Below are 17,959 nucleotides of genomic sequence, written 5' to 3'. Positions count from 1 at the left end.
AGGTGCGTTGGACCTGGCCAGGCTGGCAGGGTGTGATGCTGGTGGATATCAGTGCAAAGTGCCTGCTTGATTAGGGGCTGGCCCAGTGCTGTGGCAGGTCCATGATGTATGCACCGATTCAGGGATTCCCAGAGGGGAGCGCAGCAGTGAAGCACTGCTCCACGGATGGGATAAGTGCTCTCATTATTCACACTCTGGACAGAATAAGTGCCTCCATTACTCACATGTGGGCCCACTGTATATTGAGTAAAATATGTATCTTTATTGTTTACTCAGTCACAGTGCAGCATTTTATCAAGTTCACTGTTAGTGAATTAAATATGGGAGCACGCAGCCTTTTTAACCTTTTTTAATTTGCTCCTACCATGCTCGTAGGTGGTCTCAGGACTAAAATCAGAGTGACCCATTATGTCACCAAAGAAAATGCTGTGCCAGTAAAGAATTTATGTCCTTCAGTGGGAATTGTGTTCAGATATCAGATGGAACTGCTCTTGATCGTAACAAAATTAAAATGCTAATTAAACAGACATTGTTTGAATTTAAAATAGAGTACAAAAACAAGATAAAAATATTTTGAAATATTTTGATAGATAAAGGATATTTATTTTCCTAAATAATATTACTTCTTAGATGGTATAAAGCCATCTATTTGACTGTTATAGAGTACTAATGAAAGTTTTTCCTGTAGCCTATCTATATCACTTTTACTTTGATATATTTTGAAAGACGGCAATCTGTATTTCAACTTTGAAATACATATGTAACTCAAACTTTGAGAGTTCTTGGGAAGAAGGAGAGAGTAAGGGAAAAGTCTCTTTGTGCCTGTTTACATCAGGTTTAATGCCAGTGAAGACACCAAGGACTGACACTCACAAGCATTGCTTGCTTAGACACGGCCCTCAAAAAATTGCAAATTAACACTCACAAAACCAGAAGGAATGAAAATTAAGAAGACCAGGAGATCAGTAAAGCAACTAAAGGCTTGATCTTCTGCAGAATAGTACCACAAATCAAAATGCTGTTCACAGACAGCTTACCCAACAATGAGATGTTAACTCAACTGCAAGAGCTGGCACATATAAAAAGTACTATCAAATTGTTGGTGACAGGGATATATGTCTTCCTTTCCTTAAATTTAACCCAGTGTTTCTAGAAGCCCTTTTTGACAGCATTTCAAAATTAACTCAAGCTAAAATGCCCCTTGAAGAATTACTCCATGATATAACTCTATCCAATTTGGCACAGCCAAATCCTGCTCATCACTGTTACCCAGATCACAGACAAAAATGGGACAGACTGGCTTTTTTTTTTTTTTTTTCTTTTTTTGCTTTTATTTTTTCTGTTTTTTTCTGTTTTTATTTGAAAATGGAACAGGAAATGACTGATGTATCTGCTAGAATGATGGAGTGGCAGCAGCTTAAACAGCTTCTTTTCTGCTATAAACATCTTAATTCTGACTGGTCATGTGAAGAGATATATGTAGGTTTTTTTCAATTCTAGTTTCAGTCAGTGGAAGAATTTGGAGCTGGGTGTGATGTGAAACACCTTCAAATTTAGTGCAGTCATTTACCCAGACTGAATATGCAGATTGTCTAAAGGGAAATGAGGATGCTTAAAGTTCAGAGGATTTATTTTGGAGCTAACAAACAGCTATTTAGACCAGTTCACTTAAGAGAAAAAGCAGAAAAGCTGAGATCTGAGCCTCTGGTGGTCTGTGCAGCCTGAGTCCCCATCTTGCTGTGTGGCCTGTCTTGAGCTGTTTAGACAGACCCTGCCTGTACTCATTATCTTTCTCTGCAGTCCTGTAAAACACTCTGATACCTTTATATTGGAAAGAGGCTGTGTGAGAGTGATTTCTTATTATATGAATCCAAATTTGTTACTAATGTAGTATTTGTTTCATATGGCCCTGGATTTTTAAATTTTTAAGTCCCCTAGACCAGGCCCAAATTTTTTGGAAAGTCTAACAGACCATGTAAGAATGTTCCCATTCACTGCATTTCTATTTAATAAGTCAACTTCATTGCTTTTCTTGTTATTTATGCACAATATCAGGCACAAATGCACAAATCACTGTAGATTAGATGCAATACTTAATGGAGAGGCAGAGAAATTGCCAACAGATCTGAAAAATAACCTTTTCTGCCTTCCCTTCTGCAAGCTTCTTCAGGGTTACACCTGGTGCCATTCCTGTCAGCTAACAATCCTGGGTAATCTTGCTGCTGGTCCTTCTGCTGATTAGTATTGATTATTCCTCTCTCCTGAAAATGAAGAGAAGTCAGCATTTCTTTATTGAACTCACAAGACCAGATGCTGAGAATGCAAACATCTTCTGCTAGCCCTGCAGTAATAATAAACATTCAACAGACCTGTTTCAACCCATTTAAAAAGAGGACCAGGTAACTGCCCATGGCCTATTTAAAGCAGTGCTTGAACTGGGGACAAATTGGAAATTGCTGTCTGTGGAGTGTAGGCAGAACTGGTGCTCATCTGGGGAAGTGCTGCAGCTCTACTCAGGAATAGAAAGCTGACACTCAAAGGCAGCTTGAGTGTGTCCAGCAATCTGTCATGCAGTTTGTCCTAACAACTTACGAAAATTAGCAACTGACCTGACCAAAATATCTCCTTCGGTGATATTTTGGGTTGCTGTGAGTATACAGGATGACTTTTGCTTTCCACCTGTTCTTAACTGTGTCCTGCAGAGACAGATACAAAATGGAGAATCCCATCTCCCATATAAAACAGAGCATGTATTTTCCAATGTTTTGTTCTCTGGAAGGAAAGGAAACTAAGAATTACTGATGAGCAAAGTGTCGATTAACTGAAAATGCTGGTTATATTTCAACAATAAAACAATTATACCGAAAGCTATCAAATTTAGGTATTGAATTCACCCTCTTTTACAGCTGGAGGCTTATAAATTTCTTCTACTGGGAAACATTAATCATGGCTGATGTTTCTCAGCAACATTGAGACAGGGCAATAAATGCTAGGGAAGAGAAACATGAAGCCTTAAACTTGAGCTGGCTCAAGTCACGTGTTTTGTATTGGTTTTTAAAGAGTCAGGTTACCTTAATTTACAAACTTGTACCTTGCATCTTAATTTCACCTTAGAAACAGCAGAGATGGATGTCTCTGTTTATGCTGTAGGTATTGACAAATTTCTTACCCTCCTTTGTCATTTCAGCAGTTAATTGGAGCCATCTCTTCTTGATGCCTTTTTCTAAGCATGGGCTCAAAAGCTGGCCCTCCTTGTGTTGTCTTTATTGTTAACTGTATTGGCAGGGACCTCACTGTTTCTTTTTGCAGATTATCAATAAAGATATTAAACAGTGCCATGGCCTAGTTGACAAGCTGGTGTTCGGTCACGGGTTGGGCTTGATGATCTCAAAGGTCTTTTCTAACCTTCTTGATTCTGTGACTCTGTAGTAATAATGGCAAGCACTTAAAGTCCTTTGGTTGTGAATCAAGTAAGGGTTTCAAAGAATGACACATTCCATTTTGTTTGCCTGTTTATTGCATTAACCCCTGAGGCTGCAGTTACCAGATATTACTGATGCCTGAGGTACTGGGACACTAACAGATAGATGTAAAAATGTCAGTATTTCTGGCTTTCATTTGTGAACTTTCAATTCTGGATTTATTGCTGTATTAAAAATGTATGTGTTTATGATGACCATTAATACCATTAAAAGTAAGTAAAAAACAACTACCCCTAAATTTTGTTAAGTTTCACATAGCCCAAATGGACACTTTGAGTAAAATACTGCAAAAAAGTCTCCTGTTTAAAGCCATACTTGTTTTGTTTTACCAAAGAAATAATGAATTCGGAAAGTTACTGCAAACTTCAGTAATTTTTTGGGGAGGGGAGAAGTAATTTGTATTTTTAACACAGTAATTCCTTAAACCTCCTTCTAACAGCCCTACTCTTTGTGCTAAGGCATGCTTTGTGAAATGGTCTGGGTCGTGGCACTAAACTTGCCATGTGACTTTTTATAACTAGTTCCTCAAGCCTTCCCTCTTTGTCTGCTTCCTACAAACCAAAAAGGTTTAATTCTTCTCAGCTGCCATTTCATTCTTCATTTTTCAAAGATGCAAAGCTCCCCATCAGAGAATTGTCTAACTGACAATTCCTCCCAGTGCATATCTGCTTGATGAGGGAGAGGGGTTTAGCACCAAGTTAATGTGATGATATACAAGCAAAAAATAACTGGTGTAAGTGTGGGTTATTAAAAATCTGTTGACCTGCAAGGTGTTTTCAGAGTTGCAGTTCTTCTTAATGACAGGTAGTAATGGTTCCAGCGACCTGGAGACTGGCATGTTGTTAAATTAATAGCCCACACCAATTAGATTTTTCCTTTAGACAATGTGGGCGATAAGAGATTATTAAAAATTAGTGTGGCTGACAAACAAATCTGCATCAAAAACTGTTTACGTGAGGGGACAGGTCATTCTGTCAGATGTAGTGAGCAGCCCATTTCTTCTGTCAACAGCTTTATGAATGCTGTGACTTTGGTTCTCTCTTTTATTCTGCCTGAGTCCCTGCTCAGAGACTATAATTCTCTTGTTATGCCCATCTGAGAACTATTTTAAATTAAATGGATCTTAAGACTTAGGGCATTCAGTTTGGTATTTTCCATAGGTTCTACATGACCTCAGTGAAACTTTGAGGGATGATTAACATGACTTCAGACACCTGAATGAAGTGCTTTAGTACCAGTTCATTTACCAGGACTTGTTCAACAGTCAAATGTCTTGCCCTGGCATTAATTTAGAAAGTATTTAATGAGGAGGTCTAAATGGAAGGTAAATCGGTGCACTAAGTTTTCTCACTTTATGTTGTAATACCCAACTAAAAATGTAGTTAGAGTACAGTGTGCATCTCTCCCTCAGACAAGGCTCAGTAGAAACTGAATATTGTGGAGGTGCTGTTAGATGTTATTCCACGTGCCCATGTACTCCTCCACAGCTCTGAGGTCCCTTATCATGTTACAGTTTATTGCATCTTGCTTTTGTTTTATCTCAGCTACATAAATCCCACTTTTTGAATTCCAAGACAAACCTTTTATTTGCAGTTTATCCTTTAAGTACATAAGAATGGCTGCATAAAAATGTGAGAGCAATACAGTCCCTAACATTTTAGTCCCTTTAGGGTCAACTGATATGATTTACTGCTTTTACTAGGGAAAGACCTCATTTTTCTCACTTTCTAGGATTTGTTTGGGATGGATTTTCATGTGTTGCTTATTTACAAAAAGGCAAATGACTGTGCCCTATCTTTTTGATAGTCCTGAGTAATCGAAAGATTACACAGCTAAATAATAGCACTTCATCAAGTCATAGTGAAAAATTTGGGTAGCCAGCTATCCCTCTTCAATTCCTATCTTCTCCTTTCACCCCAGTTCCTTCAAGCTGCCTCTGCTGCCATCTCCTGCTCAGAACATGACCAGGGACAAGCATCTTGGCAGGATCTTGCAACAGGATCAGCCTCCATCCATCTGAAAACCTGGAGGTACTGCATGTTTAGCACTTAATTGTGCCAGGACCCTCCTCAAGATTGCACCTGCCTCCCACCTGGAACTGACAGAAGTTGCCTAATTACATCATAGAAAGGCCACTCAAATGTAAAAGCTATGGAGAAAGTGGAGAGATGGGAAGACAAAAATTTTTGGTATAACCACTCCCCTGTCTTTTCAAATTATGCTTTGACTTTCATGAGCCAGAAAACCAGCATGTTTGGCCAAAAATCTCAGATTCAAAGGTCAAGCAATAAAGATACGTTCTTCATTATTCTAAGAAACCATAAATTATTTAAGCTGGGGATCCTTCTGCAATACTTAGGTTTTGTCTGCTGGAAAAACCATCTTTCTGTATCTTTTGCTATGAAACTGATTTCATAATTTTTGTGTGTATTTAGAAAACATGTTGAGCTGAAAGGAATTATATCAAAATTAGGTTTATATAGTTAGAATAAGATAAAGCTTCAAGTTGTTTTTTTAAGGTATGCAACATCTATTATGTGAAAATAAAACACAGTGCAGTTCAAAGACAAACTATTGTACTCATGAAAAAAAAAAAGTGTGTTCAAATTATTTTTTTCTTGGGGACCCAGCAGGCTAATTCCACCTTCCTTCCTTTGTCTCTTCCCCTCTCTCTCTTCCACATTCTTTTTATCTTTCTCTCTTGCTCTTTCTTCTCTCTTTTTTTCTTCATTGTTCTTTTGTCTTTGTCGCTTTTGAAAAAGACCTCTTCAGACTGAACAATTCCTAGCTTGCAAAATGCTCATGAAAATTGACCAATTATAAAAACTGATAAATTTTGCTTTTGTAAATTATATTTTCAAAATTAAATTTGAATTTTTCTGGCAGTTGACTTTTAAAAATGAGATATTTACTCTATAATTGTGCAGCAGGCATTTTATTGCAGTTTATATGGTTATATTGAAATTACATGAACTGGGGCACCTAAGGGAATGTTTATATTTCAGAAAAAATATGGGCTGGATTGAAATGCAGCATGAATCATAAGAGAAGTTTAGAAGCACAAGAAGATGAATGTGTCCCTAGTGATTCAACAGAGAACATCTGGTAGGTGAGATGCCTTATAAATAAATACCTGAAAGGACCTTGGTCTTAAAAAATATCAGTAAAACACAAAAATGTACTCTAAAAACCTGAGAAATGTATATTATTAGTTTCATTTAGGAAGGATAGAATATACTGTATATTTGTCTGATCACACTGGGAGATTCATGGAATGGCCACAACAGCTAACTGGGATGAAGTCGGTTCAGAAACTCCAGGTCAGCCCCATGGAGGGACACTGGTGCAAAGCAGTTTATGGCACTCATTGAAACATTAGGCACATGGCAGCCACACTGATAACTGGAATCCCTCTCTGGGAGTCTCCTCTCAGGTGATAGTTTTAGGATGGTCATGCAAGCAATAGAAGGCAAAGAGCTGTGGCAAAAGTATGGTGGAGATCTTTCTGAAAGTGGGGTGGACACCTTCCATTCTCACCTGGCTCCACCTGGTTTCTGGCCTCAATTCTTTGGTTCTGCCACCTGCAGTTTCCAGGTGGCATGTGGAAGCACATGCTGAAGGAGGGCACTCACTCAGCTCCCAAGATCCTTTTCAAGACTTTCTATTTGAAGAAATATCAACTATTGAGCTAGCAAATTTTGACCAGATTACAGTATGCAAGACTGGAAACCAGTTAAAAACAGATAACTCAAAAACAAATACAGACTTTGCTATAAAACATCTTAATTACTTAGTTGGGTGTTATTTTCTATATCTGTCACTGTATAGAAAGAAAGATTCTCAAGGTCTGGAAAGAGATTAGTTTGGCACTTGACTGATGGAAAAAGACTTGGGTGCTGATACTGTCTTCAGGGATTTATTAATGTTTATTTTGTGATAAACAACTGTTGAATAAAATGCACAAACATTTTATTGAACAGAAATAAAATCCAGAGTCAGTGTATATTCTAGGAATATGTGCCTGGAGCTGCTTTCTAGCACAAAGGCCAAATGGCACAAAAGTTACCAATATTCTCTCTACTAAACATTTTTATCCTCCAGAACTGTCTTGTGGGGTTTGTTCCTGGCATGCATTAATTCCCAGACAATATCCAGGATCTGTTTGGAGGAGGGTAAATTGTCCAGTGCCAAAAACAGCCTAGAGTGTTCTCTGACAGTTCAACAGTGTGGATACTCCAGATCTGGTGCCCAGGAACAGGTTCTGTCTGTGGTACAGGTTACTTTACTGGCACAGGCAGAAGTGAACCCTTCACCTACCCAGGTGGGTTTCACTGGGACAAGAATGCTATAATCTGGATTTTTTTCCCTTATTTTCATCACACAAAGAGAAAATTCCTCTTCACACACCCACCATGACAGTCTCCAGCCAAGTATACTGTCTTGAATGAGCCTTGGGCATTTGAAACCTGTTGAGATGAGGAAGCTGCTCTTCTAGAGCCACCATCTCCTCTTCTGGCTGGTTTTACTTTTACATCTTTTTTTATACAGATTAATATTGTCTTGATAATGATACAGTGAAAACCCATCTCTCTATTCTTACCTGAACTTCCTCAGCCCAATCTGTTTTTTATTGGGGATGCTGTGGCCCCACCTTCCTCTGTATCTCACTCTGAGTCTCACTGGGAGATGGATGCTGTCCTTTACTTCGTGCTTGATCTGGTCCTCATGTGAGTGGCTATGTGAATTCATGCTGGGAATTGATTCAGACAAAACTTAAAGTTTTGGTTTAAGATTTAGGTTTTCAGTCTGATAATTTCCTAGAACTGGCTTGCTGCTAGTATTCATGTGATCTGAAGAAGTAGGAATAAATGCTTGCAGGTAGCTCTTAATTATAGAGACATAAGCTCAAGTGAAACTTTTGCAGAAGTGTAGGCAGGAAGAACAACACCAAAGCAGGACTCCATGGGAGAAAGGAACTCAGGGTCTCTGTCCTCCAGGGCTAAGACTGCTGGGGCAAGCACTGAAGCAAAAGCTGGAGCACTTCAGGATTTTATATCAAAACCTCTCCTATCTGCAGGCTTTAAACACACTGGAGGTTATTAATGGATTTCAGTATGATACTTCAGGAAACAGGCATATAACTGTTGCCTACCGCCAACTTCAGGTGTCAGTCTTTTGTGAATTTGGGCCTAAATTCATAAGAAAGCCCAGTTCCCAAAATTCCAAATCCCTGAATTTTTCTGCAGCTCTCTTCAAGAAGCAACATCTTCCCAGACAAGCTGTTGCAAAATGTGTAGGATATTTTACAGTAATTTATTTAAGAATTACTTTTCAGTATAAATAAAACACTCAATATTTTAGTTAACATGAGGTCCCAATTATATATATATTTAATTTTTTTTGGTCCCAGAAGTACCTTACATTGTGCAGTTGGATTTAAGCTCTGTGTTCAGTCATTAGGAAAAAAAGACATGGTTGTTTTTTGTGACTTACTTAGCTGATTATGTAAGCAGCATTTTTTTCAATGTGAGAAGCTACAAGAGAAATGAAGCATATAATATTTTCAAATTTATGAAGTTGCAGCTTATATTTGGGGTTCTATATTCTTAGTCTTACTAGGCCCTTTGTTTATCTCTGTAGCATGTTCAGGTCTAGTAATCTGAAGTAATGTACTAAATCTTTTTGCCTACAGAGTCTGAGAGACTTATGTTTATTGACCAAAATGGAATGAAAAATACCCCATTTTTTTTGATCCTTATCAAAATAAGCTGTATCCATGTTAATGCACAATGTTATTCCATAAACATTTTTTTAAAGCAGTAAGGAAGGGAACACACACACACAAGTATTCAGCACAAAAATACTGTGGGTACACTTTTCTGTAAACATTAATCCCCTAATCATGAAATTCTCCTTCATGTGAATCCAAAAGAACTATGTCTGGGCAGATACTACCATTTTCTTTTCCATGAATAGTTGAGTTTTTTCAACAAATTCATTCTGGCTGTATTAATGGCTTCTCTGTATTTTCTTTGTGTCAAAATTCAGACAAATACTCTTATTGTCCAGAAAGTTGGCAGAAACACTGAATATTGGAGAAAAAATTTCATGTGACCTGTAATTCCAATCAAAATGAGTACTGCCACTCAACAGGGCCAATCCAAAGCCTATTTTAAGTCAGTGGGAGATTTTCCATCAACTTCAATAGGATTTGGATGAAGTCCATGCTGTATACTGGCAACAAACAGCTCATTCACAAACTACAGACCACTTCTTGTTTGCTGAAATTTTGGAACGAATAATTTTGAATAATGAAGAAAAAGTCCACAAAATTGTAAGCAGCTCACGGGCAATTTGTACACTCTGAAAACAGTTGCTGTGCATTAGTAAGCTTACTTTGACACAACAAAAGTACAGCAGCGAACTGCCTGGTGGTTGATGTCTAAATTCTGTAACCATCTGTCAGGTATGTCAGATAGGAAACATTGAGTTTTAAATTTGGGTTTACCTATTTTTCAGCACTACCTTACATATATTTGTATATATTTTTCAAATAAAGCTTCAGAATAAGCTTGAGAAATAATTGGTGTCTCCTGCAACTGGCAACTATCTAGCATTAGTCTTTCCTAGCACCAGCAGCACAAACACAGCTCACTGAAATGTTTCTGGTCTTCTGCATCCTTGTTCTGCTTCTGTTCAGTTAAACTACTCTCACTCTTCTCAGTCTTGTATGCAAGTAGTTTAGTCATTATGAAATTCCTGCAGGCAGGCTGAAGCTAGTTGAGTGTCAGAGAATCCTAGCAGGACTGGCTGGAAGAAACCTCTTTGGTCTTCTGACCAAACTGTCTGCTCAAAACAGGGCCAGCTTATTCCAGTTTGTTGAGAGTATTGTCCAGTTTAGTCCTGAATATCTCTGAAGCTGGAGATTTCACAATCTCCCCTGGCTTGTTGGGAGCTCTGTTCTCACCATGGTATTTAAATTTTCTTTCTTTGATACTGAATCACAATTTTCATTGCTGCATCTTCCACCAGAGGCTTTTTGTTCTACCATGGTGTATGTAGGAGAGTCTGGCTGTATTTTTTTTCTACTGTCACTGTAGACCTGCAAGACCTTAGACTTCTCTCTTTAAGACTGTCCCTATATGTTGTGCTCTGCAGGTGCTTAACTATCTGATGCCTTCCGCTATATCAGGAGCTTGTAACTGGATGCCACATTCCAAAATCAGTCTCTCAAGTGCTGAAACGAGAAAAATAATCTGTTGGCAGTGCTTACGCTGTTCTTGAAACTCATGAGGTTCCTGTCAGGCTGTCAAGATCCCTCATATCTCTCCACCTAAAACAAGGCATCAAAATGCAGCCAAGTAAAGCAAATGGTATATTTTCTGCTGATGAAGACCATATGGGATCCATTTATTGCTGGTTACATGGATAGACTCTGCCAGAAAGTGATACCTGCTTTCTGTCTAGCTTTTTGTTGTTGATTGCCAGGTCACCAGGTCTTTACCAGTAAAAATTAGGCAATAACACGGCAATGAAGTCCTCTAATGTCTAAAGCAGCTTAGCAGATCCTGATGTGTCTACTGATACAATGTGCCAAGAGTAATTATATCTCCAAATAACTTGTTACCTTGAAGAGCAGCTCAGATGTCTTTGACTGAGTCTGGCCTCTTAGGTATTTTTTGTGCATTTCCCATTTAAAGATTGTCTAGCTTGGTTTGCCAGGCCCCAGTCATTACAACAAGTAGAACTTATCAACTTTGTTCATATACGTGTGCAAGAAATACTGCAGTTTCAGCTTTCCTAACTGTAATAACACTGAGAAGATTTAGAGTCCTGCCCTGCCTTGCCTCCTTAATACTCTTTCCTGGGCTGATCTCTTTTTGGGACAGAGAGGAATGTATATATTGAGTAAATAAATTCAAAAGGTTCCCTTAAACAAAGAGGTGGATGGAGGAAGGGAGATCCATTAAGGATTTTGCAAATCATCAGATTTGCAGATGTGATGGCCATACCTTTATTTCAGGCTAATTTTGGGAGCTGAATGAATTTTATGTAATTACTTTTGCTGTCATTAATTAGAAAAAAAGCTTATGAAATTATTTAAATAGCCTAGACATTCCATGAGCTGCTTACAACACAAAGATTTGTCTGTCAAAGCCGAAAGTAAAATTTCTTGAAAACAAAAGCAAAAGGTAATATTTTCTTCTGAGCTGACTGTTGTTCTCCACAATATCCACAGTGCTGTGCTTTGAAAGGTTTCAGCATCCCCTAAATCTAGACTTTTTCCTAATGCCTGTATTATGCAGAAAATAAGATGGTGGAGGTTCTCTTGTGTGGAAAAGTGTAATTTGAGGTACTCTTGAGGTGAAAAATCTGGGTTCACACTCATATCTCTATTGTTTACGTCCAAACTATTTAAAATAAAAGAGATTTTCTTGCTTAAGGTAGACATAACTGTTACCTAGGGATGACTGCTGTTTATTTTGCTCACACTCATGAAAATGGAAAAAAAATGGGGGCTATGATTCACAGAGAATGGCACTTTGTATATTTCTAGCTACTGTCTCAACCTTCTTGCTTTCTACTTACTTTTTTGACTACTGGTTTTCTTAAAAATCTAGTGCTTCTTTGTTCAAAGCCAGTGAATATTAGACAATGTAATTTTGGGAGGTAGATTTCTTTTTTGTTTCCTTTGAATGTAAAAGTATTTTGTTTTTAAAGTCATGTGCTGGATGCTAATTTCATGTTCTTTTCTGTGGAATGTCAGTGTCACAGTTTATGAGGTTTGTGCTGTATTTCAATATTTCCTCACTGTCCAGACTATTAAGTTCCATTTGTCTCGTACTGATGTCCTTAAAAGCTTTTCACTTCTGTTAGCCAGGCTTTAAAGACACCTTTGTGTATAAATATCATCATTGCTATTTTCAGCAGGATCTAGGTTATGAATTTTGATGAGATGCCCATATATATATATATTGGTTAATTCCATGCATCTGATTTGAAATGTCTGTGCTTTGTTTTAAAGAGAAATTTTGTTCTCTCTTTAGGCATGTGCATACTATATTTATCGTTTCTCTCTACACAAAGATATTTGTCCAAGACCTGGTTATTTAACACATAATTCTACTGAATTTAACTAATTCATACTTCCCATGATCTCCTCCATACCGCAGCCAACAAAATAGTGCACAAGAATTATTGTTGTGGACAGGTTTATTTTCTGATTTCCTAATAGACCTCAAACCTATGTTTCACACTTTCTTTGGGGTTGGCCTAGGGAATCATGACTAAACAGACATGAGCACACTTAGGATGATCAGTGGCAGATGTCTCACTTGCTGGTTCATCTGTGCACAATTCATTGCCCTCTGTTGGATGTGGCTTGGCGTTTTCTACGGCAAATTCTGAACAACTTGTGCTGATGTCTCAAACACATGAATAGCAACCCCAAGTGAAGAGCAACAGGTCCCAGTGAGGTGGTTTGAAGAGCTTAAGTGCCTAGGCAGCACCCTCTCAAGGTGAAATGAATTACCTTCAAAAACAACTCACAGTACTGAAAAGTATTTCATTCCTCATGGTGATGCTATACAGAACTGGGTTGCATGACTCTCTTCTGGGAAAGAGGCATGGTCTTGTTCAAGATGGAAAAAACCCCACCAGTGTTTCTCCACGTTGCTTTTGTGGGAGCCTACATTCAAAGAGTTTAAGCACAAGAGCTTTGGGGACAAAAGAATTGTGTTTGCTGACATTTTTTCTTAGTTGGGTTATTTTTTCCACATTAATTTTGTAAAAGTCAGTCCTACATCCTGCCTAAATGACCACCCATTCTGAGGCTAGTACTTTGCCCTTGTGTCCATCTGGAAAGTATGACTTATATAATGGAAAGATTACTGATTTTCTTCACTGTTTTGTATATTTTTTTATATCTTCAAGTGTTAAGAATATGAATCTAACTTCTCCACTGTATGGTGCTTATGGTTTAGCTCTCCATATCTGTCATCATATAATCGGGCATTATCAGGCAATAAAATGGCATTTGATCCTAGATCATCAAAATAGAAGGCCTGCATGCCAAATCTCTTCTCAGTCCTTGCCCCATCATTCAGAGAGCTTTCCTGCACCATTGCCAACTTGTCTTTTAACATAATGAGATGTGATTGAAGAGAATTATTATTCCCTTCCTCTTCTTTTCTGCCACACTGTCAAGTACTACCAATGAAGGAGTGAATGTCATGAGATGCTAACTACCTAAGTTAAATTGAGGCCTTTAAACAATAATAAGTCTATTACATGCAATATTAGATCACTTCCTGTTACTCTAGGCAACAGCCTTTCCAGAAAAAACACCCAAAACATTTATATTTCCAGGATTAAGAATTCCTCACAACATTTTCATTTAGTCTCATGGTATTACAAATACAGCACTAGACTGACAGATGAGCCCATGAAATAGCAACTGGCCACCTACCTTAGTTCATAAACCTCAAACTATAAGCATTAAAAATGCCATCACCTTGCTCTCCTGTCTTGAGCTGTGAAAATTGTAATTCTGTGGAAGCCAGAACAGTCATGTTGCATGATGTCATTTTGTAGCAGAGGAGACTGTAGCAAGATAGTTCTGCCATTCTAGTGCAGAATTTGTGTGTTAAATTAATGCTCCATAATTAATAGAGTAGTACAGTCTGGATAACTGGGACCGTAAGGGAATGTGGTACATTAGGAATGTAGACATGCCAAAGCTGTATTTCAGTCTGCTTAAAGAAGAAACAACAAAAATCTTAGGACATAGGAGGCCAGCTGAATAAGGGATTGAAGTAATTTGTTTTCATTATAGTTATGTCTCTTCTAGAATAAAGGTCTGCTTTTACTGAGGCACAGGATTTGCTTCAGTAAAAGCAGCAGGAACAAATGCACTTTGTTCAGAGTAGTTGTGGTACTGCTTTATCTCCTTTGCACTTTTCCATATTGTGACATCTGCCTTTTAGATATCTCTCCACAGCACATACTTCAGCCTCCTACTGCAGTGACTATGACAGATCTTGTCTGAGGTAATTTAGATATTTTTTGGAGATTATGGGAAATTATGGGAAATATTAGTATCCATATATTTTGTTTTAAGTCATCAAGAACATGTAAAATTTTTCTTCCTGGAAGAAATTCATACTTTTTGTCCAAAGTGAATACCTGCTTGGAGATGCTACTCTTACTTCTTCCACTTATACATAGTCTTTGCTGGAACTGCTGAAAAGTACTGCTGAATATTTGGGAAGGTAGAGTGAGAAAAATCACTGGCAAAATTAATCATGGCCAAATTACCACTTGTGCAGATAAAATCTGACCAAACATAGTGTTAACTCAAAGAATATTTATTTTGTTGTACCACTAATGTAATTTGTTTTGCCTGAGACTAGAGAACTATAGAGAAGTAAGAATTCAGATATATTTTTCTTTTTTAATTATGTGTACATGCAGAGCCCTGGTAGATTTCATCATTCTCTTATTCTTTTTCTCAGATATGTCCTTTTTAATATAAAAGAACTTCTCATCTTATGCTGGCTAAGAACAGTTTTTTAACTCAGAGCTCATGGCAGTCCATGAAATGAGTAAGATCTGTCCATGGTCCTCACATGATGCTGTAAAACAGCCAACTTGCTCTTGCAAAGAAGTCCCTGATTTTAAAGTTGATGAGCCTCTGTCCTGATCGTAGGTCTGTGGTTGACCAAGAACTGTTACTGAAGGAAAGAAAAGAATTCTTATTTTTGGGACAGATGTCAGAATGTAAGACATAAATATACAAAACCTAGGAGAATAAGCAGAGAAGACAACATTAGTTTCACTGACAATCAAAAACAAAGAAAGACTTGTAGAAAAAGAGAGTATTTTAAATACAAGAGACTAAATATGGGGAATACATGTATTTTAAGCAGTACTAAATTATGTATCCCTAAAAACTCAAGTCATTCTACTTTCCTTTCTAGAAGATATGAACAGCACAACAATTAGGTGATGAGTAGATTTGACAATGACAATGATATCCCAGTCTCCAGATTTTTGGTTTACTCTTAAATAAAAACATCCAATATTTTGCACTTCTGTTTTGTATTTCAGCTATATGAAGAATAGACAGGAAATATAAGTAGTATATACAGGACATACAAGGATGTATATTGTAGAATAATCAGGAGCTGCCATATATATTTCCCCTACCTACTCCCTTGTTGTTTTTTGACTTTTTTCTGAAAAACATTTCTAAAGTTGAAGTGAATTTCATATGTTCAACTGACAATAATTTGAAATTGTTCTGTTCCTTGGACCCCTGTCTGTGCTTCTCCACAGTCACTATTTGTCATTATTTTTCAATTAACAGTGCCCTGGAAAATTTACTTATGTAAATACCACTTTGAGCTACGTTGTCTTCTGGCTGGGCATGCTTGGATGATGACCACCCTAACCAAAAGTAACCCCTGTAAACTGGACATTTTTTTCAGACTCCAAAAGAGACAGGTATGAAAATACTCAGAATCTATGAGGAAAGGAAAAATGAAGTTCTACTTACAAGCATTATTCTTTTAGTTTTTGGTATCACTCTGCCCAAGCTACCCATTCCAGAGGTGCAAATCCATCTTGTGACTGTTTATGCTATTTTGAGGTGTTTTTGAAAGCTGTCTCTGAAGTCTGTCATTTACTAACTCCACCAATTTGCCTTTTATGGTACAGCTGCTTGCTGAGCTCAATCCTGCACCAATAAGTGAGAACAAAGCTGCAGTTTGAGTCAGTCTATGCAAGAAGGAAGAAATTATATTGAGAATCTTATTGAATTGGATTTGAAAAAAAAACTATTTATTGGCATTCCTAAGCGATCTGAAGGATTAATTAGTGAGAAAATGGTGCATAGAAATGATAAATGAGAGGAAGGCTTCATTTCAGCTTATAGGCAATAATACTTTTATTTCCACTTCTGAAAGACACTTCTGTAAGGAATTAACCTTTGTATTGACATTTTCAATCCACAAATAGGTTTTAGGTTACACTTAAATGAGGCTTCCATTGCTGACTCTGGAATTTAACTAGTGAATGAGCAATTCAGCAGAAATTCGTAAATACGAATGTTACAAGTTCCTGGTATCATATTCTTGTTAGAAAAACCTCAGTATTTACAATTTCTCCAGAACATTTTTTCCATAATTGACCTTTAAAATCATGACAGGGGAACAAAGGATTGGCTGACATTTAAGGTGGAATAGGAGGATTTCCTCATATTTTATTACTAAGTTTGTTTTTCTTTTATTGCAGACTATGGGAGAAATAATTTGTGTCTGTTTTTAATCAGCTGGTATCGATGTGGAAAATTACTAAAGGTGCCACTTGACTGGAAGTGGAAACTTCCTTTTGAAAAAGAACCATAATAATTTATCATTTTAAGACAAGCATTCAGAAAATTATATCATAGCAGTTATCTACTCTTTTTTTCATAGCCTCAGAATTTCTCCATGTTTGTGTATGCCTATAGAAGATGAAAGGAGAAGTTGTGGCTCAATTTTGTGCCTTCCAGTTGTATTTGCTCATTTTCTTTTGGGAAATGATCAGTTCTAGAGGATGCCTGGATTTGGCACATTTGTTCAAAGAAAATGCAATAAAAAAAATGTAAGCAAAAACCGTTGTGACAATTTTGGCAGCAAGTAGAAGCAATTAGTACTGGGTCTCGTATCACAGGTAAAACTTCTACTTTGTGTAACAGCATTAATTATATTTACTATCAAAATCTCACATATAGGACTCTCAGTCATAAAACCAACTCATGAGTTATTTCCTTTTAATCCAGTTCTCAGTGTCTGGGCTGTCAGTGTACATAAGCAGGAAACAAATCACCTAAACAGTCTGCGTGGAATGAATTGAAGAATAAAAGCATGTAACAATAAAAATGGTAGTCTAAACATCTCAGCAAAAGAGCAAGATTTAAGAGTACAGTTAGTAGATGGTTGCTTAGACAAAAAGCAGTAAATTAGAGACTATAAATCACAGAACAGTTACAGGCTTTATAATAATGTCCTGTAACATAATTTGAGAGGCAATGGTTTACTATTATTACCTCTAATGACCAGACTGTATAAAGAAAAAAAATCTGTAAAGCACACTATACCTATAAATTTAATGAAGCACATTTAGTCTACAAAAACACACCACAAATGTAAATGGCCATTTCATGTACAGGAAAAAGAGAAAAACAGAGAAGACATGAGACAGAAGAATGAATCTGAAGCTGAAGTCTGGGAGAGTTTATTCTGGCTCTTCTTTGTGCCTGTCTCACAGATAACACACACTGCCACCTGGGCCTGAAGCTAACAGTAATTAGCACTCAGGAGCTCATTTATCCTTAGAGGTCTTTTTCAGCCAAAATGATTCTATGATTCTTTCTTTCTGGAGCTTACCAGTTAGTTACCAACTTTCATTCCTGAAGGTGTGCATGTGTATGGTAA

This window comes from Cyanistes caeruleus, chromosome 1 (assembly GCF_971803275.1).
Source record: "Cyanistes caeruleus chromosome 1, bCyaCae1.hap1.1, whole genome shotgun sequence".
In the NCBI taxonomy this organism is placed as follows: Eukaryota; Metazoa; Chordata; class Aves; order Passeriformes; family Paridae; genus Cyanistes; species Cyanistes caeruleus.
This window is presented reverse-complemented; position numbering follows the sequence as displayed.